Below are 25790 nucleotides of genomic sequence, written 5' to 3' on the forward strand. Positions count from 1 at the left end.
TTCTGATCAGGGGGGAATAACTGCTGGCAACCTAACTGATGCCCAGAAAGAAGAGACCGATGCCCAGAAAGAAGAGACCGATGCCCAGAAAGAAGAGGCCTCTGCATTTTTAGCCACAATCAAAAGTCAACAATATAATAGGTCAACTAAATAAATAATACAGAAAATGATATGAGGATAGTTAAAGGGGTTATTAGGACATATGGACGTTATAGGGGGGAGTCCACTAATCGGGACTTTGCTCCGTGAGCCAGAGCAGAAAGTAGTTAAGCAGAGTTACACGTATTACATGGACAGCAATTCATCTGAATCCACTTAAATAGTCTTTTAAAGAGCATCCTCCAACCCCAAATAATAAGAAAGAAGTCCTGGATTTGTTTTACTGCATGAAGTCTTGGGTTTACAGTACTATATACTGAACGTCACACGTAGCGGGAAAAAATCCACATGGAAATATCAGCATGCTATGAATTTCGAATCCGCAGCATGCTCATTATTTCACCCTTTCAAATCTGCAGCGGATTTCTTCCACACAACTCAACGTGGACTTTATATTTCATTGATATGCAGTTACAACTCCCTCTTCTACAGCTATGCCCATGTAAGTTTTGATTCATGAACCAGGAGGATCAGGATGAATAGTACTCAAGGTCCTGCTAACATACTATAGGAGAGTAAAACTGTGCTGCTCTACATGGAACAGTAGAAGGACAAATAAAAAAAAGGAAAACAGGAAGATTAATAAAACGTCTTAAAAAATAAAAGGTCATTATTATTTTGGCTGCAATATATAATTTTGGGCTTCCTAATATATTTGAACTGGACCATTCCTGACTAATCCTGCTGAAGATAGAGAAGAAGGAGCTAGTTCACCTGTTGCATTATACATCTAAAAATAATTATTGTCTGTAGGGGGCGCTCAATAGACATAATGAGAACGACCCTAATCAAAGAAGTAAAGCTTGTCCTGCATCGAGCCATACCATCTACTTAAGCCTTTCAGGGGGTTTCTGTAAAATGGAATCATTGTATAGTGAAAAAGAAATCTCTATAATTTAAACTGTGTTTCAATTAGGGTATGTGCACACACACTAATTACGTCCGTAATTGACGGACGTATTTCGGCCGCAAGTACCGGACCGAACACACTGCAGGGAGCCGGGCTCCTAGCATCATACTTATGTACGATGCTAGGAGTCCCTGCTACTCCGTGGAACTGCTGTCCCGTACTGAAAACATGATTACAGTACGGGACAGTTGTCCTGCAGAGAGGCAGGAACTCCTAGCATCGTACATAACTATGATGCTAGGAGCCCGGCTCCCTGCACTGTGTTCGGTCCTGGACTTTCGGCCGAAATACGTCCGTCAATTACGGACGTAATTAGTGTGTGTGCACATACCCTTATACTTACAGTCAGTGAATGAAAACATTCACTGTTTATATTCAGTGACTGAAAACCCATGCAGTTCTATTTTAAAAAAAGGCCGGGAAAACAAGGGAAAACGGCCTCTGATTTTCAACCGTTTTTGAAACCACAAACGTTTTTTGAGGTGTATTTTGCGGCCGTTTTTGGAGCTGTTTTTCTATTGGCACAATGAAAAATGGCTCCAAAAACGGCTCACGAAGTGACATGCACTTTTTTATGTGCCGTTTTTTTACACGCCGTTTTTTCAAACGGCCGCATAAGAAACCGCCCCGTTGGAACGAAACAATGTTTTTCCTATTGAGATCAATGGAGGCATTCAGCTTTAGTTTTTTGAGCCATTTTTTCGGGGCGCTTACGGCTGAAAATAAGCCGCGTGAACATACCCTAAAAATTATGAGGTTGATTTCAAGAGAAAACAGCGTCTAAAAACCAGATGTTTTTGGAGCTGATTTTCCAAAGTTTTTTTTACATTTTTTGCAAGCATTTTTTGAAGCGTATTTTAGGTGTATTTTCAAAGGTTTTTTTTAAAGAGACTCTGTCACCACATTATAAGTGCCCTGTCTCCTATATAAGGAGATGGGCGCCCTAACATTACTAGTGTCCTGATAATGAATACACATGAAATCCAGCCTGGACGTCATTTGTACTCAGAATCCTGACACTTCTGACTCTTTTCTGTGAGATTCCGGCAAGTGAAACCAAATCTCGTTTACCTCCGTAATATCGCGAGATTTCGTATCCGTTGCTGGAATCTCACAAAAAAGATTCAGAAGTGTCAGGATTCTGAGTACACATGACGTCCAGGCTGGTAGTGATGTATATTCATTATCAGGACACTAGTAATGTTAGGGTTTGTGTATGTAGCTGCACATAGTGATAGAACTATATCGCTAGTGCAGTGTAAATGAATGGAGAGGAGTGCATGATGCTGATTGGTCAGCGTCATACACTCCTCTATACAACGCCCAATTGGTCGAAAGTAAAAATACGCCCACTTGGGCATTAAGAAAGCTCATTAGCATAAACCAAAATCGCTCCTGACGTTGTGAAAATAGATCGTTTTTTTAAATAAAAAGCATTACTGTCATCTACATTATAGCGCCGATCTCCTTATGTAGGAGACAGGGCACTTATAATGTGGTCACAGAGTCTCTTTAATTTAATGGGAAAAAACAGCTTGTAAAATGCCTTAGGAAGTGACTTCACTTCTTTTTTACGATGCCGATTTTTGCAAGGCTTTTTTTAATTCATGAGTGGTTGAATTTGCCAATCATCAAGGTCTTAACACTGTAATATTTAATTACTGTGTGAGCGAATTAAGGACTACAGTCCTCATCATGCATAAATATTGCTGAGATTCCAGAATCAGTTTCAGGCATCTTGTGATTTTGAATTGTAATAATCTGTAATATAACTATAAACTGATCTGCGATTATGTATACACATATAGGTAATACCATGATCACATGTAAGAAGAATGGTGTGCTTATGTATGAAGAATTCAGATCATATTCTTTAGCTATCTTCTATTATGTAATGTATGATGTGAACATGTTGTGGCAGAAAGTGGTGAGGGTTGCTTCTGAAAATCGTAAGAGACCCTTGTTCTGGGAACTGAACACATAAAGCCACATCTGGCAGCCATCTGTCCTGCAGTAATACTTAACAGCCTCCTGAAATCTCAGCCAGAGAGCAATGACCAGGATCATGTCACACTCCGCCTTGGAGTGCGACCCCCTCTGGGACAGGAAGACCAACCCCCAGTGTAGACCTATGGAAATCTCAGCCACCCATGTTCTGTTGTGCTCAGCTGAAAACTAAAATAGAAAAGAAAAATATACAGCTTAGGCTATGTTCACATCTGCGTTCTGTTGTTCTGTTTTTCGTTCTGTCATCGGACCAGAACAAGAAAAACGAAAACGCCGGATCCGTCGCATGACAGAAACCAACGGGGTTCCGATAGAACCCATTGATTTCAATAGATTCCGTTGGGTTTCCGTCATGGCTTCTATCATTTTGCTGGACAAAATAGCACTGTATGCTGCACTTTTTTTGTCCAGCACAAATGACAGAATCTGTGACGGAGCCTTATACATGATAAAAGTGACTGCACTAAAAGGGATGAAATCTTTAAATTATTTCTCAGTCTTTCATGGGTTAAGTTTATAACATAAGAAACATTATTGGTCAGGCAAGGCCTATAAAATCGGTGCCTCTGTTCACGAATTACCCCCTTTTCTCACAAATGGGTCGAGTGTTATTTTGTGCCCCTGTTTAGTACTTTGAGTGCACAAGGGTGAACAGTTCTAAAGGGCTGTGGGTCTGAGTTAATTCACAAAAGACCACCTGATACAGGTATTAAACTGGTTTTCCCATGTTAGTCATTTATGGCATAGAACTTCATGCCTTAGTCAACACACAGGGGGGCCACATAAGAGTAATAAGATCCGTTAACAGCAGATTTTTTTTCTTGTACTGCACAGTGACCCTCCAACTGATGTTCTTTAGATAGAATAAGATCTGCATTTACTTAGAGGTCTCCTATGGAAAAAAAAGCATAGACAGCTGTGGTAGTCACATGAAGGAGAAAAAGTGTGTGGCCATATTGTCAGTAGAATCTCAGGCTTCCTTCTTTCTAGCTTCTTTGCTAATTGAATGGAAGGAGGAATCTCACACGTAAAACCATGGATCATGTAGTTCAGTAGGTCATGTTTATTTCCTGCTGACATCACCTCATTCTTAGTCTCTGAATACAAAGATAAATACAATTGTGTCCTTGAAAAATGCATCAGAAACTGGCATAATCTCAACCAGATGCCCATTAGAAAGTTACTAATATTTATTTCGCAACGGTTGACATTAGAAACACTTCAAGAATGGTGACCATTATGGTTTGGTTGCTTCTGATCAAGGGTCAAATTGAAGCTTGTGAAAAATTCATCATGACCCAAGGCGCTAATCCATACATAATATATTTTGCCAAAAAGTATAGTGGTTAAAACAATGTTGCCATGCCCTGGGATCCTGGGTCCGAATCTGATCAAATGCAACATCTGCATGGAGTTTGTATGTTCTCCCTGTGCTTGTGTGGGTTTCCTCCCACACTCCAAGAAGCATACTGATAGGAATTTAGATTGTGAGCCCCATGGGAACACAGAGTGATGACGACGACTGTAAAGTACTGCGGAATATGTTAGCGCTATATAAGCAGAAATAAAGAAGGACAAAGTTTGATTCCAACAGAGAAAAGGAGATCTTCTCACAATGGAGTAGGAATAGTCCAGCACTCAGACACGGGTTGCAGCGCCAGGAGGCACCCTCTCCTCTATGCATGGCCCACCATGACATCTCTTATAGAAGGTAAACTGAGGTTAAAAGTTTTGGTAAATTTTTGATGATTTTTTTTAAAGAGAACCCTTAACCTCCCCATACATGTGTAGCAGAGTGTAGCATGTAACGGGGAGGGCTGCACAAACCCTGGGGCACTTTAAAAAAAAATTCTACCCTCCTCCATTATTTAGATATCGGTGCCATTATATTTGGCGCCCGATATTTAAATAAACCCCCTGAACTGTCAATGGGGCGTGTAATGGCAAGGGGGCGTGTTACTATTGCTGTGACACTGTCCAATTAGCTATGGACAGTGTTACAGCAAGAGCGATGAGAGCGTGTGCGCGCGCACGCTCTCACTCTTCAGCTGTCGGCAGACAAGGACAAGACTGATCTCTCGCGAGAGATCACACAGTCTTGTACATGTCTGCCGGACTGGCAAGGGAGCGTGTAACTGCTGCGGAAAATGCAAAAGCTGGAGAGAGGAGAGCGCGCATGTGCACGCTCTCCTCGATCTTGCTGTAACACTGTCCGTAGCTGATTGGACAGTTTCACAGCGATGTTACACGCCCCCTTGCCATTGCACGCCCCTCTGACAGTTCAGGGGGTTATTTAAATATCGGGCGCCAAATATAACGGCACCGATATCTAAATAACGGAGGAGGGTAGAACATTTTTTTAAAGTGCCCCAGGGTTTGTGCAGCCCTGACCATTCCATGCTGCGCTCAGCTGCACAAGTATGGGGAGGTGAAAGGTTCTCTTTAGGATGTTTGCTGACAAACAGTTTATCGTATTTGGAATGTCCTGTTTGAGTTTATTATAAGCACTTCATATTTGGAAAAGATGTGTCTGTATCATGTTCACTCCAGAGATATTGCAAAGACTTAGGCCTCATGCACACTGCTGTTGCCCGTCGTACGGCTGCTAACGACGGATCCGTGAAACATGGACCGCACACGGATGGCCTCTGGGTGCACTTCGTTGTTTCAATGGACCAAATGAATGAAATGGCCTAGACTGTTCCGTCAAAAACTGACGGGAGTAGGACCTGTCCTAATTTTGTCGGAACGGCCACAAGGTTCCGTTAAAACAATGGAAGAGTGCATGGCCCCATTGACATGAATGTGTCAGTGTGCTATCCGTTAAAAAAACAGATAGCACCCTGAAGAAAATAACTGAAGTGGGTATGAGGCCTTAAAAGTCCTTGACATACCTGCCACTGCTGTAATGCAGTGTGGCACCTCACAACTCTGGTATTCTTAATCCAAAAATCAATTAAACCTGATATGTGTGTGGATTACCAGGTAGTCTGGATTATAGTCACAGTCTATACAGAGTCTATGCAAAATTCTAGCACAAGGGAACCTGAGAGAGTCCAGACAGTAGCAGAGGGTTTGGCACAGATGGAACTTGACTTTGAAGGTAGCACCAGACGTGGCGGATGATACCAGGAGTGGCAGGTGACACCAGACGTGGTGTATAACAGCAGGCGTGGCAGGTAACACCAGACGTGGTGTGTTATACGAGAGAACACGACTCCGACACTAGAAAAGGCTCAGGAACAAACACGGCACGGGATACCGGTAGCAGGGCACGGGAACACTGGGAACAGGATACAACTAAGGGACCATTTGCAATACGAACATGGATAGACAACAACAATGCTCAGGTGAGGAGTGGAAGGATGGAGCCCTTTTTATAGTCCAGGGTAATCTGGGGATAAATTAGGGAAACTTTAATGAGTGCACGCGCTGGCCGACTGGGGACGAGCGTGCGCAGTTTGGGATAGCCGCGCGAGCTGGCGCCTCCGGGGAGGGAGACGCTGGCACATGGCCACGAGGCTGCGGTCGCAGCCAACCGCTGATGGGGAGCGGCGGTGGCAGGTGGCCGCAGTCGCAACAGGTAGACATGTAATATTACATGGCGGCCGTTCTGATAAGGCATATGGAAAGGGGATGTCTTCAGGAGGCAACCCCTTTAATAAAGGGGCATCACTAGTTCAGGACCTCCATCTATTAGCCAGTAGAATGACTACAAAGAGTGTCTCTCTCTCTCTTGAGGGCTCAGCATGTCTGTGCATTACATGGACATCACATTGGTTTCGATGAGAACTGTGTAATTCTTAATTTCCCCTGTGGTGGCGCTGCAGGTGAATTAAACACTTGCTGCCAGGTTCCTCAGATTACAGCTGATCGCTGGGGATCCCACTAGTGGGACAACCTGTGATCAACTCACTTTTTAGGGAAACTTCGAAGGCTTTGTTCACAAAGCAGAATTTTTTTACCGATTTCGTTTACCGCATCTAAATCAGCGTGAAAAATGCTTGCCACAAGCCTCCATCAGCAAACCGCCCATTGTTCATACAAGGCCGAATGTTCAATGGGTGAAATGGCAAACCACCTCGCTAAAAAAAAAAAACATGTGACATGTTACTTCTTGACGTGGTTTCCATGGCATATTCCATTGCCAAAACCTTGTTGGGTATGTACCGGGAGATTAGCCTCCTCATATCTGCGTGCAGAAACGCGTCAGTTTTTACTGCAGAACTGCGGAAGAAATAAAGGGTCGGCCTCAGATTTCTGCTGCGGTTTCTCTGCCGATTCCACGTTGGATTTTTCCACATGAAAAATCCGCTGTGTGAACATAGCCTAACAAAAAGGAATAGTAAACCACCGACAACCCTGGAAATATATATATATATATATGTTTCTAAGGTAACAATTTAAGTTTAGCATTCTGTCCTGGAGGGGGGCACAGCCAGTCTATTAGGAAGTTTTTGCACTAAATGTGCCCTGCTGACAAGGACAAATTGTCTGCTGTCCCTAAACATAATTCAGACTGATCTTTATCCAAAAAAACATATATTTTATACATCATAAGGAAATACATTAACGGAGAACAACCAGAATCATTACATAGAAGTGTAGCGTTCATGAAACCTGTGGTCCTGTGTCCCTATGACAACACTACTTGTTCCCTGGCAAGTTCAGTGTTATTCTAGAGATCGAAGACCATATCCTAGCTGCATTGCATTGTGTTATATATATGGAGGGACACCGCCGGTCTTGTAGTGATCATGGGGGTCCCAGCAGTCAGACCTCTACCGATCAAACAATCATCACCTAGAAAAAAGGTTAGACATGTTTGGGGCTGGAATATCCCTTTAAAGTGCATTTTAAATGACAGCAAGCAGAGATCTTTGAAAACTGTCTGGAATTGATACAGGAAAACATTTTGTAAAATTGTATAACTTTTCATTATACCATGAACAATCTTATACCTAGAAAGAGTTGTGGTGATTTGAGAAGTGTGACTGGCAATAGTGCGAGTACGTAGAAGGTTATAAAAAATACACGTTATCTGCCTCAAGTAGAAACAAAATATTTTCTTCACAAAAAACTTGAAGCATTTTCTTTGAGGAGGCCATTATCCGTATTATGTGCAGCATGAGGTAAAAACTGAGCTATATTGTGTTGTATTACACACAGTCACGTGACCTCGCTACACTGAGGGATATGCCGGGCCGTATCCACACCGTGATATCAGCAGCCGCATCTCCCCTGCCTGGGATCTTTAACCCCTTCCGAGCTGAGGCCCCGCCCCGCGTACCATGTGACAGGAGGTGTGGCCGTGTGTCTCTCCGGCGCTGCTTCAGATCGTATTCACTGCTCGGTGTGTGCTCCGGGTTTTCTTGCGCTGCAGCCGCTGCCCGGGGGTGATTGTTCTCTGGAGGTAGGTTGGCATGGGAGTGGGGCACGTACTTTGCCATGTATTGATGTATATAGTGAATACCCAGGGCAGTGGTCTTACCATATGCATGTGCGGAAGGAGGGGGGCTGATATTACGAGCCATGCTCTGCAAGTTGACCCCCCTGTTGGTGCAGGGGTGGGGAGTTCTCACTGCGGGTCATGTATTTGGGATGTAACATTGGGAAGGTGATGCATTACACCTCATGTGGCTTGTGCTATTGTTAACCCGTGGATCCCCAGTGGTCCACCAATAGAGGTGCGATGGTTGTAATTGGGCATCACTGGGGGGAGGGGGGTGCACATACGAATGGGCAAAGTGTTGGTGCAATGACATATGCTGACTATATATATATATAAACACACATACATGGTTAAAAAAAATATACACATACATACATGGTTAAAATAAATAATATATATATATATATATATATATATACTCTATAAAAATATTACACGTTGACTTCATCATACACGGTGGCTCTTGACGTCATTGGCTATTAGGTGGCATTTCTTTTGCAGCAGGGCCCGGGATCCCCCCTCTGGGCACCACCACTCCTATATTAATACTTTTATTGTGACATGGAGCTCAGAACTATTGCTGATCTGTAACGGATTCTCTTTATTTAATCTTTTCGTGGCAGAGATTAGATTATGCAATAATAGAGGAGAAAACATCAGGCTGCAGCTGCAACACACAAGCCATGCCAATGATCGGCCTATTGCAGCACTTGCCTAGTTGGCAGTCATCTGGGTTGCGTTGGTGTTTTTGGGGTGCAGCGATACTGAGGTTAAATGCAGACTATTCCATTATTTTTTTTCCCCCAACTTGAGAAGAAAAACAACTTCCGCCGAAATCTATGTATAAATGCTCAGGGGTAGTCGTCAAAATGTCCATATGTTCTGCATAAATGGTTTTGGGTTGCGATATGAATATTTGTCACAATCGGAGCTTCGGAATCTTCGCACTTGCAACTTATCTGTTTTATACGCGGCGGTGCAAGAAGCTCATGATAGCGCGACGAATCTTGTCTAAAATCGAAAGGAAGTGGCACCGTACAAAGGTAAATCTCAAAACAAAGGGTCACTCTCCTTAGCTGCGGGCCTATAGGACCGCGGGTAGTGAATGTCAATCATTGAGTGGCCCCAAACAGCCATACAATACAGTAATATATGCAGGCAGGGGCTCATGACTATAATGAGAAGGCCGATAATCTCGCCGCTTATCATTTTGAGGCAGGTGGTTGCAGTGATTTATAGCGTGGGAAATTATTTTAGTCTAAAACAGTTAATTGATTGTGTTTGAAATTTGCATGGAATCAGATCTGTCGTATATCTCAATGCACCACTTCAAGAGTTGGTTTTTAACCCGTGGCTTTGGCAAATACTGGGTTCCCTTTTTATCGTTCCAGCCGATCCTAACAAAGGGTGGTCACCTGGAATGGAAATAATCTGTTTGATCAGGTTACACTCTAACTATTTTAATGAATGCTTGACATGAAAAATGTTTGTATATTGTTTCTTTTTCCCATCATGCTTTCTAACAATCCGTCATTCATTCCTGCTGTGGTATTGCATCCCCATTCAGTAATATGGCTGTCAGCGCTATTGTGAGCAGCCTCGCACCTCCACTGCAGGGCTTGGGAAGCTTCCCTACAAGCTCGCCAGTAATGGGGTCCAAGTGGCTTTAGTTGCTGCTTGCCTGGAGATGTCGCTTGCTTGTATCTCACCTCTGATCAATGAGAACGGTAAATAATATTGGATCTGTTTCCTCGTCTACATCTAAGATCTGTGTCGGTTTCCTGTTCAGTGAAAGAAGACACAGAGACATCACCCCCCTCACCCCCTCCTCCTCCTCCTCTTCTCACATTCTCTCCTGTTTAATCTCTCTAATCTGCCAAAGACATACACATCCTTCTCCAGATCTCCCAGCCTCCTATTCTATAACCTCTTCCAGGTCATGCTGTCCTGCTCTGGGTTTTGGAAAGGCTGTAGTCACTGCAGTATTTGTCTAAGAAGATTGCGCATATATATATACATACATACATACATACATACCCGCGCGCGCGCATACATAGACACACACACACACACATACATACATAGAGCTACATACATACATACAGGCGCGCGCGCGCACATACATAGAGACACACACACACGCGCACACACATACATACATAGAGACGCACACATACATACATAGAGATACACACATAGAGGCACACACACATAGAGGCACACACACATAGAGGCACACACACATAGAGGCACACACACACATACATAGAGACACACAGATACACACGCGTACATATATATATATATATAATACATGCGCATATATATATATATACACACACGCGCGCGCGCACACACTTCACAGTATATCCAAACACAAGTAATCTTGCATATTGTCCTGTGTTTGTTTATTTTTAGTATATTGGCTATTTGCTAAATATAACTCACATAATACAACATATATTCTTCAGGGTTTTACAGAGAATGCACTCGCATAAATCCCTGTCCCCAGGGGGGCTCACAGTCTGATATTCATGTATTAGGTGCGCACACACTTGAGCCGAAATGTCAAATACAACCCTTTCGCTAAAGAAAGTCGCCCCAACGATAAGCCAGTGTGGCTGCTGAAACCTTTCACCTTATAGCGGGGGAAGCCGTGGGCAGCCACACGTTTTACCTTGCAAAAACGTTCTCGCCATGACTCCTCCAGAGCGGGAGTTACTCTTTGTGGCGGCTCTCTGATCTCACTAATAAAGGGGAACCCAAGCGAGGCATCTTTTTGACGTCTATATGCATTACTAGGTGTTGTCCATTTGGGTCAACTCTTAATTTGCCAACCGTCCTGTCATGCTGGTTAGGAGTTGTTTGGCTGGCAGATATCCTCATCGATCACCCCCATTGACATGTTTTCTTTACTGATGGAGGAAGGATGAGTTTCTGCCTGATATCTCATCTCACGGGAAACAATGGAGAATTGGTTGGAAAAAAAAATCCACCGTACGACACGTGACTGCAGAGGTCATTTTATAACCACCTGCTGCTAGTTTACGTTTTCAGAAAACCCCTTTAAGGTTGCGTTCACACGTTGCAGCCGACTTGCACATGGCACAGTCTTCAAATTGAATGCAGATGATACCTGCAATACCGTGCAGCCCTTAACCACCAAACGGCCCTTAGCTGCGCTCAATTTGAAAACCATACCGACATGCAAGTCAGCCGCAATGCGTGAACACAGCCCAAGGCTTGGTTCACACTGCGTGTTTGTTGCATTTTTTTTTTTTTGCTATAGTTGATAAACTCCCATGTCTCTTAAAGGGGTTCATCTACTAAAACCAAAAAGTGCACGGCGAAAACGTACAAGGTGAACCAAGCCTAGAATGTTGTTAATTATGTAGAGCTGGAAAGTTATTGACTGTTGTATGAGAATACTTTTAATCAGAGATTTGGAAGGAGAAGGCCTTGGCCTTGTCCTATCAGGAGGCTGAGGATAAGTTTTGTGGCCAGGAGGTAACACTACAGTTTGATAACATCCTCAAGGGCATATTCAAGCCGCTTTGGGAATGACTTTTTAGCCTTGTTCACACAGTGCAGATTTTGCAAGTATTTTTTTAAGCCAAAATCAGGATTGGAACAAGAAGAAATCTATGAAAGGAAGGCTTTTTAGGTCTGCTTTCAAGGATCCAATTCGGGTTTTGGCCTAAAAAATGCATGCAACGTGCACTGTGTGATGTAGGCCTCTTACTTTTATTATTTTTTAGTTCGCACGTTCAGGATTTGCTGAGGATTTAGGTACGGCTCCTTGCCTAAATAGTCATCAAATCCGCTCACGTTCTGCATTCAACCGTAAGGGTTTTTACTGTCCGCAAACACGGATTCACTTGCGTAGCTGTCCTCCCATTGACTTCTATGGGCGAGTCTGTGCCACAATTGCGGACAAGAATAGGACATGTTGTATATTTTGCAGATCATTTCTACGGCCCGGACACGCATCCATAAATATACGGAAAGCTGTCCGTGGCCTACAGAAATAAATGGGTCCGCAATTCCATCCGTAACTGCCTGATCCGTAATTACGGATGAAAACTACGGTCGTGTGCATGGGACCTAAGGGTATTTTCACACAGAGGAATTTTGCAGGCGGATTCTGCCACAAACTTCTGCCTCCCATTCATTTCAATAGGAGTCGGACGCTTCTTTGTCCCGCTAGCTGATTATTTCAGCGAGCGGGAAAAAGAAGCGTCCTGCTCGTTCTTCAGGTGGATTCCGCCTGAACCTCCCATTGATATCAATAGGAGGGAGGAATAGTTCCGCAACGGATTTGCGGTGGGACCCGCCATGCAAAATCAGCCCTAGCTGTTTTCTGTTAATGTTTGGAGGTCCATAAAACCAAAACACGGAGGGATCAGTTCCTTCAAGATCTGTTGTCGGGACTTGATATGTTTTTTCCACTAATTACAATTTGCTAATAATTTTTGAGTAGCAGTATAACCGGATTCCCCATGTTCCTGCAATATTTGTCATTCGGAGATTCAAGATCTAGAAATTCACCATAAATGTTTGACCTACTGCTCGTGTAGAACAGACTTAGATCCTTGGGCCTTATTCAGACCAGCGTATATGTAGCCCGTGGGACGGCCGTTAAAACACCGGCTGTCACATGGAGTCGTGTATACCAATGGGGCATTCACACGACCGTTGTTTCAGCGGAGCGCGTGAAGGGTCCGTGAAAGCAAGTCCTATTTTAATGCGTGTCACGCATCCCTCCATAGACTCTAGTCTATGGGGAATCCGTGACCACGCGGCCCGCACGGGTGCACCTCAGACAGAAACTGCAGTTTTTCCACGCCGGAGTTTAGCTACCCTCGTCTGAATGTAGCCTTAAAGTTTCTAGCAGTCTTGAGACTACAATCCCAGCACATTTTAGCAACTCATTGAAACTTCAGTTAATGTACAATTTCACAATGACTTCTATCAGTAGATGGTGCAGCGATGCATGTTTCACAAAAACAGGATTGTATCCTGGAGTAGGGAGGGGAAATATTTACACTGGGTTTCTAGATGTCCTAATGCGCATACACCTATGTGAGGTGGACTTTTAGGCCCCATTCACACCTATAGGTTTTGACATGGATTTTGATGTGCGTGTCAATGGGGTTTCTGCAACCCCGTTCCATTCGCATGCATTGGAAAATCTCTGTGCGGATTTTTGTCTGCGGTGCGGAAAACAATCTGCAGCAGAAAAAGTAGAATTCCACATTTTTGAGACGGAAATGCAGAGTATCAGCCCCATTAATTGAAACATTCGCATAAAAAAAAAAAAAATCGGCCTCAAATTTCTACTATTTGAAATTCGCGTCCGATTTTAAGGCGACATGTGACCAGAGCCTTACACTCATTGATATGTTACTAGGATGGGAATGGGGTTTGCAGGCAGTCTTTTGTGTTAAAAATGAATTCATTGTTGCAACAATGGTGATTGGGTCTAAAAAATGAAGCAATTCTACAAGTCAGAAAATGAGTGAATCTGATGGATCCGATCATTTAAACATAAGCGATCGTAGCCTTAGGACTCGTTCAGACAAGCGTGTTCCTCGTCCTTGTGCTGTGCGTTGAAATAACTCGCAGCAAACGGACCCATTCATTTCAATATTTTTATTCAGATGTGCGTGAGTTGTCATGGAGCGAGTGCCCGTTGCGTGAAACACCCTGCATGTTCTATGTTGGTCCGTCTTTGCGCACCTAGTCGACCATTGAAGTCTATGGGTACGTGAAAACCATGGACCGCACGCGGACGACATCCGTGTGCTGCCGTGTTTCACGCATCAGTTACGCAGAAATGCAGAGAAATAAAACACACACACGCGCGCGCACACTTTATTTCTTTCCCTATATGTCTGGTATACGTATACAAACAGCACTGGTACCTCTGGACACATGCTTGCGTTTAAGTCCATAAAGTTTCACAGGCCTGTATAAGGAAGTGATAGAGTTCCCTGGTGTGTGTCCCCTCTCCGCCTACGTGTTCTCCCCCCTAAGGACTTTTCTATTCTTCCTTCCCTTCCTCCCCCAGCGCAGCCCCACATCCTCTCTTGGACCAGCTGGCATAGGATAACGAAAGGTCACCATTGTTGGTCTTGACTGGGAGCTGCTCCCGGCCTGGTACTTGGGTGCCTACAGCAGGAAGATTCATTTTTTATTAAACTCCTTTTTTTTTTTTTTTTTTTAGTAAAGGGTTAACTGCCCATCCTAAATGTTTTTTCTTTGTGCTTTACCCATTTCCCATCAATGCAGGATTGTCACGACTCATTTCTATTCTTGGCAGCTTCTTGAATGACAAGCCATGAAAGCGTTATTTTGAATTTATAATAACCGGGACCATCCGTGGGGTCCCATGGGGTTAGAAAATAATACGATTTCATTTATATCAATTATGTTATATATTCGGCAGTCTGCCGATGAACACAACCAGCTCCATTTAACTATAAGACCAGTGTTACGGAAAACTACCCTTAGGGTAAGTTCACATGTAGCATACGTACTGCGGATTTTCCACAAGGCATTTAGTTGCGGAAAATCCACATTATAATTCAGTAGCAGCAGAGTGGATGAGGTTTTAACAAATCTCATCCACACTAAATAAATTATAAGCAGAAAAAATGCTCAGAACTTGTCCTGCGGTGCGTTTCTGAATTCGCGGCACGTCAATTGCATTTTCTCAGTCGCTGCTTTTTTGTTGCAGGTTTTCCCCATTGAATTCAATGGGGAGATGAAACCCGCAACATATAGCAGATGTTGCGATTTTTGTGGCGGAAAAGCGGCAATCCTGTCCCAAATATCGCAACTTGGAAAGAAAAAAAAACGTATACTTCGTCCAGGCCAGCCTCCTGGAATGATGTTTCATCCCATGTGACCGCTGTAGCCAATCACAAGTATATCCTTTATCTTTTTCAGCAGCGGATTACTAGGTCTTACTAGACCCAGCACAGCCCTATTAGTGGCAATAGTCACTATAAGAGGGCGGATTTCCCCTGTAACTGGGGCTGCTGTGCAAAGCATGCTGTAAAAGAAGAAAGAAAAAAAAATAAAGTCCCCCAAAGGTCTTTTCTGACCTTTTGATGGGCAGACCATAATAATAAAAAAGTTAAATAAAGTGCAAAAAAATTAATAATAAATACACATAAAATACCGACCCCAAATAAAACATCCCCCCCCCCCCCGCCAATAATTGTCATAATGCTAGCCCTGAGCCAATTACCCTAAAATAGATTAACATTTACGGTAGACAATGACTATTACAAATGAAAGGTCTATTTTAGGGTAAAACTGTTATTACCAGGAAAAAAATGCTAAAATTTAAGAAATCTTATTTTTTTTTACTATTATTTTCAAACTTTAAGCCTAAAAATTCTAAAATCGCAAAACGGATGTGTATAAAAATGATGAAAAAGAGAAACCTGCATTGTCTACGGAATAAAACTGCAGAAAAAAACGTCGCTAGCCCAACAATTAAAAAAATTATAGCAGTTTAACTAGTGCTAAAAAGGGCTTAACGGTGTCTGCTCCTGAAGGCTCAAAATAGCACGGTACTGAACCGGTTAACTAACAGGGTGTGTACTACAGTGATTCTCCTGAGGTGGAGCCAGTTTCACAACCTCTGAAACTGTCCAATCCGCTCAAGGCAGCTCAGACCCACTCTCAAGCCTTCACCCACCGTGGTCTCGCGAGTTAAGGTTGTTCTCGTGAGATCATGCTGGGCTTGGGCGGTCTGAAGCTGCCTGGCATTCATTGGATAGGGTCAGAGGCTGTAAACTGGCTCCACCTTGGAAGAATCACTCTAGTTCACACCCTGTTGGCTAGCTACAGTGTATTTGCATATTGGATACCAAAACAGCGAAGGGCCATAACTCAGAAATGGGGGCCCCAGGAAAAAAAGAAAAGTGCTGGAATCAGGTCTGATATGCAATTTTGATTTGATGATCTAGTGACCGGTCCTCTGAACTGTGCTATATTAACTCCGCAAAGAATATAATATAACATAGTCTCATGTATGTGAAGCAACTACAGCAAGACATGCCCATTGTTAGCGTACGCTATTATGCCAACAAATAAAATGTTGGATTAGTTTCATAAAAAATTTGACCTTACCCTTCACTACTTAACCACACTCCTTTCTAATGGCCCAAAAATTGTCCCAGCTGTTTGTAAATCTAGTACTAAAATCTCATGCACATCAATGTGGGTAGATGGACCCTCTGCGCGGCACGTGTGTTCCTTATGGGTATGTATTTTTCGGATTCATAGGTACTCCATGTGCTGCTGTACGGTGCTTTTGTAAGGTGTTGCAGTCACCCCAAGAATCTACGTATGAAAAATAACTCCGTAAGGCCGAAATCACACATGTGGTTTTGGCCCAAAGCCAGGATTGGTTCTAAAAGGATGGGCAAGTTTGAAAGAAGGATTTATGTTTCCTTCCTTCTTTAGCCACTTCTGGCTTTGGTTAAAAAAAAAACGACATCAAAAACTGCAGCAACTATTGAAAGTGTGATTTCATCCCAATCCAGAATACAATGCTGGATTTCCTTTTCGAATGGAAGTGGTGAGAAAAATCTACTGGGTGCGTCTGTGAAAACTCCGGTACATTAGCGGGGTATGGACGCCATCTTCACACGAGGCCGTAATAGCATAATCATAAGTATTGTGCGGTTGTCTTACTGGTATCATTATGGCATTCTATGGACTATGATTCGCTATATGGTTAGTATGGTATGGAATTTACATATCATTTATGTCTCCGGGCCCGTTCACCTCAGCGTTGGGCTTCCGTTCGACGTTTTAGTCGGAGGAGCCGATGAACGGAAAGCCGAGCAGAAACCATAGCTTCCGTTTGCATTACCATTGATTTCGTTGCAGTTGCGTATTGTTTCCGCGAAAAAAAAGGAAAACTTTACGGAACGGAAACCAACTGCAACGGAACCATTACCATTGAAATCAATGGTCATGCAGACGGAAGCTATGGTTTCCGTTTGGCTTTCTGTTCATCCGTTTCCTCCGACAGAAAGGTCGAACGGAACCGATGAACGGAAACCCGACGCTGATGTGAACAGCCCCTTAAGGCCTCATGCGCGCATCCTTCACCGCTTTCACAACCGTTTAAAACCGATCCATGTGTCTGTTGTGACATCCGTGTGGTTTCCGTTGTCACTCCGCATCCGTTACGTTTTTGTCTTCCGTTTTAAACGATCTGTTAAAATCCATCTTGTGTGTTGAATGCAGGGAACTTTTTCACGCCCTGCCATGCAACTGATCCGTGAAAAACGGATGCCTTCCGTGTGCCGTCGGTTCTTTTGACGGACCCATAGGCTTCAATGGGCAAGACGGACACTGAAAAACGGACAGAAATAGGACATGTTTTACTTTTGACGGACGCACGGAACAACTGACGTGTGCGTGGCCCCATAGAAATGAATGTGTCCGTGTGCTATCCGTTAAAATAATGGGCATCACACTGAAGAAAATAACTGAAGTGTGCATGAGGCCTAAGCGTTATTACAGCCGCTGTGACGAACTCTGTTGCTCAGTTAAATGTGATGCTGAATACCTGTGCATTGTGGGTAAAAATGTTGTTTTAATTTAGTGTACATGAACAAATTACAGAACAGGAATTGATCAAACCTGCTAGAAAAAGCTCCACATAAAGGTAGTGATCATAAACTCCCCGTTGTTCCATTCAGATTCACATTCAGTAGTCCAGACATTCTGACAATTTCTGTCACAGACTTCAAATGTGAGAAGGTCAGAGGACTGAGCAGAGATGCTCCGTTATAAAAGTCACAGCCGCATACATTGGGACAGATTTATTATTACTGACTGAGGCAGCTTAAAACCGGACCGGCAGGCAGAAGATGCGCCAAATTTATTACAATGGCGCACTCTGTATGATAAATTTGCTGCATCTTGCTAGATACTTTTCTCTTCCTAATTCCGCCTCTTAGTTGGCTTACTTTAGACCAGGGGTCTCAAACTCGGCCGGGTAAATGGGCTGCACATAGAAAAAATGTGAAGTGGTCGGGCCGCATTACTTTCAAATTTGATAGAATACAAAAGTATTGTTAAATAATTCGTTATTTGAACTACTATAACAATGCTACATTACTATAATATTACTACAGTATTACTACATTACTATAATATTACTACATTACATCACTATACTACTACATTACTATAATACTAGTACATTACTATAACAATACTATAATACTATAATACTACAGTACTATAACAATACTACATTACTATAATACTAGTACATTACTATAATAATACATTACTATAATACTAGTACATTACTATAACAATACTACATTACTATAATACATTACTATAATACTACAGTACTATAACAATACTACATCACTATAATAATACTACATTACTATAATACTAGTACATTACTATAACAATACTATAATACTATAATACTACAGTACTATAACAATACTACATTACTATAATACTAGTACATTACTATAATAATACATTACTATAATACTAGTACATTACTATAACAATACTACATTACTATAATACATTACTATAATACTACAGTACTATAACAATACTACATCACTATAATAATACTACATTACTATAATACAGTACTATAACAATACTACATTACTATAACAATACTCCTATACTACTACATTACTATAATATTACTATAACAATACTACATTACTATACTACTACATTACTATAACATTATTACATTACTATAACAATACTACTATAATACTACATTACTATAATACATTACTATAACAATATTACATTACTATACTACTACATTACTATAATACTACTACATTACTATAACAATACTACTATACTACATTACTATAGCTATACTACATTACTATAACAATACTATACTAGTACATTACTATAACAATACTACATTACTATAACAATACTACATTACTATAACAATACTACATTACTATAACAATACTACATTACTATAATAATACTACATTACTATAATACCACATTACTATAACAATACTACATTACTATAATAATAGCGCTTGGTTTAAACTGAATTGGAAATTTGTGAGTTTACTCCACGTTCTTATTTAAGAATACAGTTTAAGCGTCACTAAATGCAGTCTGGCTGCTCAGTTGGCAGCGTTTGGCAGACACAAAAATATGAAGATGGTGCCACGGTGCCCTCTGTAGATGGTGCCAATGCTTAGGTCTGGGATTCCTCTGCTGGAGGAGCCCCTGACATAGACCATCACGTCCTTATATGGACAGTGATGTCAGGGGAAAACCCAGAGCCGGAGAGTACCGCTCTGCCCGGGACTCCAACTCTACTCCTGACATCACTGTCCATATATAGAACAGTGATGTCAGGAGTTTCCCAGCCGGAGACCCGGTGCAGAGCCACATCTAGCACTCTGACTGGGACTCCAGCTCTGCTCCTGACATCACTGTCCATATATGGACAATGATGTCCGGGGCTTCCTCAGAGCGGTAGTCCCGGAGCAGAGCGCTAATATAAGCTCTGCTTTGGGACGTCATGAAGGAGCGCTGGCACACTCCTCCTTTGGCCTCCTCTTCCGAGGGAGCTACGGTGCCCACGGGCCGCAGATGTCCGCCTCAGGGGCCGCACGTTTGAGACCCCTGCTTTAGACCGATGTTTTGTCTTCTGAGGGGCAAGAAAGTGTCTAAAACGGATAATCTTTTTTTGTTGAAATTATTAAAATTAAGTCTCTACTTACTCCCCTGGCGTTGTCCTAGCGAGGCTCCTTTTTTTTCCCAGCTGTTCTCCGTTGCGCCCAGCCTCTTGTAATAAAGTTTCATCCCATGTGGCTGATGCAGAGAATCACAATCGCTATAGCAAATTATGTGTGTGTTTTTTGTTTTTTAGTCTTTTTTTTTTTTTTTTTTTTTCCCCCGCAGTGGAGATTCAGTCCAAAAATGTGCACCACAATTTGGTCCGTTTTTTCATCCAGCATTCCCTGCGGGTTGTAGGTCGGATACGCAGTATCCTTTCACGCAGCGTATCGGACCTGTTGGAACTAACATTAATCTATTGCTTCGTGGACAGAAATACAGTCTGCCATAAACGGCAGCTCCTGTTCTTCTGGATTAACCAGACCGCAGCAGGAAACGTGAATTGTGGCTTTAACTTCCCTTTCTTGTTAAGAGTAATTCTTACATTATGGATATATTGGGAAAGTGCTATTTATAATATTCCTGAATTTGTTACTTTAACTTCTGCTGTGATATTTTATTTAGGTAAAAATCTCTGTAAAATATATTCATTCATGCTGTGGTAGACGATCACCATATTCATAGACGGCTTATAGCCTGTGCTGACATCATAATATATATAGTAACAGACTTTATATATTTTATGTTTATACTCCGAGGTAACAGTATTGTGGATATATTTCATGCCTTATGATATTTATTGTCTTATTGTTTGTGGATATAAATAATAACATATAAATTGAATGTAAGCACTTCTACAAATCGTTTTGTATTAAGTAACTGTAGGCTCCACGGTTATCGTCTTGTACAGCGCAATGCATTGTACGCTTTAGAAAGGGACCAGTGTCAGCCCAGTAAAAGGGGCATCACCCCTCCTCTGCCCCCCTTGTAAGGAGATAACATGCGCTGGCTCCCCTCTCTCTCTTATTCTCTCTGTAGTCTCAACATAAACAGGAAGCTCTTAACAGCTCATCTGACTGTCAGGCAAGAAGTCGGGAGATGGCAGAGGGGTGTGCCCGCACCCTCCTGAGCCCGCACAGGGAGCACTGCGCTTTCAGATACATAAAATTACTTTTTATTCAGTTCTCACATTGGCCCCCATTCAGATATGTCAGTAAAAATAATATCAAGTATGTTATACAGTCAAGTAACACCGTGTCCTGTTACTCCTGGGCTATTTGGGTTTGCCCACAGCTCTGCCCTGTCGTGCTTCCCTCGGGTTTGCTACCATTCTATTAGCGAGGCTGATTAAATCCTTACAGGAGGGGAAACAAGATTCATATGTTTAATAATCCTTAAACCTTTCATATTTTAGCATTTTGTTAACATATAACTGTGATGGAAAAGACACAACGGGCCAGAGAAATGGGGTCCTTTTTTGCCCACAACGCTACTATGACAGAAGGTTTGCTATTAAAAACCCTTGGGAATCTGGGTGATAACAAATCTGCGGTGCCCATAATGGTTGTCATCCTACTTCCCCAGAAACAGAATTTTGACATTGTAACCGAAGAGGAAAAATCACTTCAGAAGTGATCAACAAGACATTAATAGAAAATAATCCCAAAAGGTTGGGTGCCATTGACTAAGATCTAGCATCATTACCTATGTATGAGAAATATCGGTTTCTGTTGACTGCTGTAACTGACAGGTACTTTATTAAAAGTGTAGGGGTGTTCCTGAGCTACCGTAAGATTTCAGGTACGGCTGAGGCCATGTTATAGGGCTTGTCCACACGTAGTGGTATTGCGGACAGAAAATAGGCTTCTATTCACTAAGGGTATGTGCACACACACTAATTACGTCCGTAATTGACGGACGTATTTCGGCCGCAAGTAGTGGACCGAACACAGTGCAGGGAGCCGGGCTCCTAGCATCATACTTATGTACGATGCTAGGAGTCCCTGCCTCTCCGTGGAACTACTGTCCCGTACTGAAAACATGATTACAGTACGGGACAGTTGTCCTGCAGAGAGGCAGGGACTCCTAGCGTCGTACATAACTATGATGCTAGGAGCCCGGCTCCCTGCACTGTGTTCGGTCCGGGACTTGCGGCCGAAATACGTCCGTCAATTACGGACGTAATTGGTGTGTGTGCACATACCCTAATAATGTTTCTAATTTTAGGGGGATATGCTTTAAAACAAATGCTCTAAACCCAGTAGCCTGCGCATGGACAATGTTGTGTAGGCTTAGGGTAGGTGCACACGGGGAAGATTAGCTTTGTTTTTTTCGCAACGTATTTAATTGCGCAAAATCTGTAGTGTATTACAGTAGCAGCAAAGTGGACGAGATATAAACCAATATCATCCACGCTGCGAAAACACTCCGCTTGGAAAACGTGCATAAATTGACCCATCCAAATCTGCACCATTGCAAATTGTGCTACGGAATCGTTGCACTATTTTTGGGTTCTTTTTCCCCTATTGAGGATACTGGGAGGTAAAAATCACAGCGAGTAGCAAATGTTGCAACTTTTTTCGGCAGAAATGCTGCGAGTTCTTTTTTTCTTTTTTACATTTTTTAATTTAAGAACTCCGTACTTCCCCGGCTTTGTCCTAGCGATTTGCTCCTTATTCCCCCGCGTGTTCTCCGTGCTGCTGGCCACCTGGGGTGACTGTGCTGGCCCTGCAGCGTCATCACAGGAGCCCGCGCTGCACAGAGACCAGAGTGGGGGGCAGGGACGCGTCAGTGAAGGGAACTATTGACTTTATTTCCCCTCTGCCGGTTGTAAGTTGGATACACTGTGTACTTTCCCGCAGCCTATCTGACTTGTATGAACATCCTCTAGGGAGAAAAATCACTTCAGAAGTGATCAACAAGACATTAATAGAAAATAATCCCAAAAGGTTGGGTGCCATTGACTAAGATCTAGCATCATTACCTATGTATGAGAAATATCGGTTTCTGTTGACTGCTGCAACTGCTACGTGTAACTGACAGGTACTTTATTAAAAGTGTAGGGGTGTTCCTGAGCTACCGTAAGATTTCAGGTACGGCCGAGGCCATGTTATAGGGCTTGTCCACACGTAGTGGTATTGCGGACAGAAAATACGCAGCAGAATACAGTAGCGGTGAAGTGGGTGAGATTTAACAAATCTCATCCACACGCTGCGGAAAATTTCCGAGCAGAATTTTTGTACCGCAGCATGTAAATTCCTGCTGCGGAAAGTGGACTAAATTGCTGCGTTTTTCAGTGAAGATGTCATCATCTCCCGGCATTGAGAGAAACGCAGTAAATTCCACACCATTTTCTGCAGTAAAAAAAACGCACTGTTTTTCCGCAGCGGAATTACTGCAGAAATTTTCAGCAGCAATTCCGTTACATGTGGACAAGACCTAACAAGTTTTAGTTTTTGTTGCAGCGCTACTGAAATGGGACAGTCTGTGAGTGTTTAAATGTTCAAAGGTACATAAACTTGAGTTTGTGTGGATTGTGGACGCCTGTGTAGTGGGTTTAGAATGAATGTGGACGCCTCCTATTTTTTTATATTTAATTGAAATAATTCATTATACTTGCTCAAATTTGAACCTAAATATCTTGTAAGCCCCACACCCAATCCATCCGGGAACATTGAAAACATGACAGAGATGCCCGCTTAATGCTAAATTTTCATCTGTCCATTTGCAGCCTGGTTTGCCGCACAGTTCAGCTAAAAAAACGGAACTGTTGGCAATTATGGATACATATGTCGTAATATTACGCCTCCCTAAGCTGATCCTCTCTTTAGATGGGCTATATTTTTTGTGGTGTACGATGATCATTTATAGCATAGGTTTTAAATACCATATATCCTAATGTTATGGGCACTAGGCTTGTGGGCAGCTTGATACATGATCCCCCGTATATGTCAAGCACCGATACAATGTCACGTGTATCCTCTGCAGGATAGATCATCCGCAAGCACTTTGTTCTGCGTTTGCAAAAACAGGTAGTGGTCCGAGCACCGAGGCCTTCGGGAGATCAGTCAGCTGCACTTGGCTTAACATTGACCTCCAATTTCAGAATGTAACATTTTGGGAAGTAATCTGGTGATGTAAGACACGATAGTGAAAATTTTTTGGGTGATTTATTCCTGGAGATGTACAATATCATTAGACTCTCATGCCTTCTCCGAACCAACCCTCCCCCACCCCCGCCCCTTAGATCTCTTTGGTCTTCCTTCCTGTTCTGTGGTGTCTTGTCATTCAGACATACTACATACAGAACTGTTAGGAGGCCCATCATAAATGTGTCTTGTGGAATCTCATTTCGACACCGCACATCTTCTTGACGTTAGCAGGAAAGCTCTTCTGTTTCCTATGTCTAAGGGGAATGATACAAATGGGTGTCCTGCTTCATTTTAATACAAACTTCTAGCAAAGAGTTAATGCATGTCGTTCTTGAAGCCTTGAATAGTCTTGCATCCATGTACGTTTTGGTAGTCCTCCACTCCACCAGCCTGCTTCATAACTGGTACTTCTTGGTAAGAAGGATCTTTTGTTGAGATTTGCTGCATGCCATTTCAACTTCTGACCGTTGCTCCTCAGCATCTTAAACCGACTGTAACCTCAGCATGTGGTATTTGTATTATCGAATGCTGGGGAGCAACTGTCAGAATGTGACGTTTTACAAAACGTAACAAATGTGAGCTTGCAATTTAAAGAGACTCTGTCACCAGTTTATAACTGCCCCATCTCCTACATATTCTAATAGGCGCTTTAATGTAGATAACTACTGTTTTTTTGTTTTTTTTGACAGTCATGAAATTTTTTTTACGATTTATGCAAATTTGTTCTTAATGCCCAACTGGGCGTTTTTGTTTTGTTTTTTTACTTTTCACTAAGTGGACGTTGTATAGAAAAGTGTATGACACTGACCAATCCGCATCATACACTTCTCCATTCCAGCCCAGCTTGATTCACTGCACAGCGTGATCTCGTGAGATCACGCTGTGATGTCACTTCCTCCCGCAGGTCCTTCATCGGAGTGACGGAAGACTGAATAGACATCGCCTCGAGCCGTGCCAGGACGTTTATCTGAATCTGCAGCGGCTGGAGGCGATCTCTGCTAAGTCTTCTGTCGCTCTGGTGAAGGACTTGCAGGATGAAGTGACGTCACAGCATGATCTCGCGAGATCACGCTGTGCTGTGAAACAAGCTGGGCTGGAATGAAGAGAAGTGTATGATGCCGATTGGTCAGCGTCATACACTTTTTCTATACAATGCCCACTTGGTGAAAAGTAAAAAAACGCCCAGTTGGGCATGAAGAACAACTTTGCCTAAATCTTAAAATGTTCATAACTTGGTCAAAAATAAATGTTTTTAAAAAAATAAATCCGTAGTTCTCTACATTAAAGCGCCTATTAGATTAGGTAGGAGATAGGGCAGTTATAAACTGGTGACAGCCTCTTTAATGTTACAGCCTAGTTTGCTTCATGCATCTGTCTATGAAATAGTTAAGCTATTCTGGGACAGATGTCTCGCAGCCATGAGTGATGT

At 42.5% G+C, this 25790-nt stretch overlaps 1 protein-coding gene across 4 annotated transcripts in view; it reads left to right on the plus strand.

The window, feature by feature from the left end:
* The window catches only part of SEPTIN9 (septin 9), a 251192-nt gene that overhangs the window by 187771 nt on the left and 37631 nt on the right, over nt 1-25790 (plus strand). The window contains exon 1 of one of the 4 annotated variants that reach the window (XM_075846603.1): nt 8371-8489. The exons of the other annotated variants lie outside the window; for them this stretch is intronic. The gene's annotated coding sequence lies outside the window, so the exon portion shown is untranslated. Of the gene's footprint in view, nt 1-8370; nt 8490-25790 lie in introns of those variants that run through there. 4 annotated transcript variants of the gene reach the window in all.

The sequence above is a fragment of the Rhinoderma darwinii genome, chromosome 13 (assembly GCF_050947455.1).
Source record: "Rhinoderma darwinii isolate aRhiDar2 chromosome 13, aRhiDar2.hap1, whole genome shotgun sequence".
In the NCBI taxonomy this organism is placed as follows: Eukaryota; Metazoa; Chordata; class Amphibia; order Anura; family Rhinodermatidae; genus Rhinoderma; species Rhinoderma darwinii.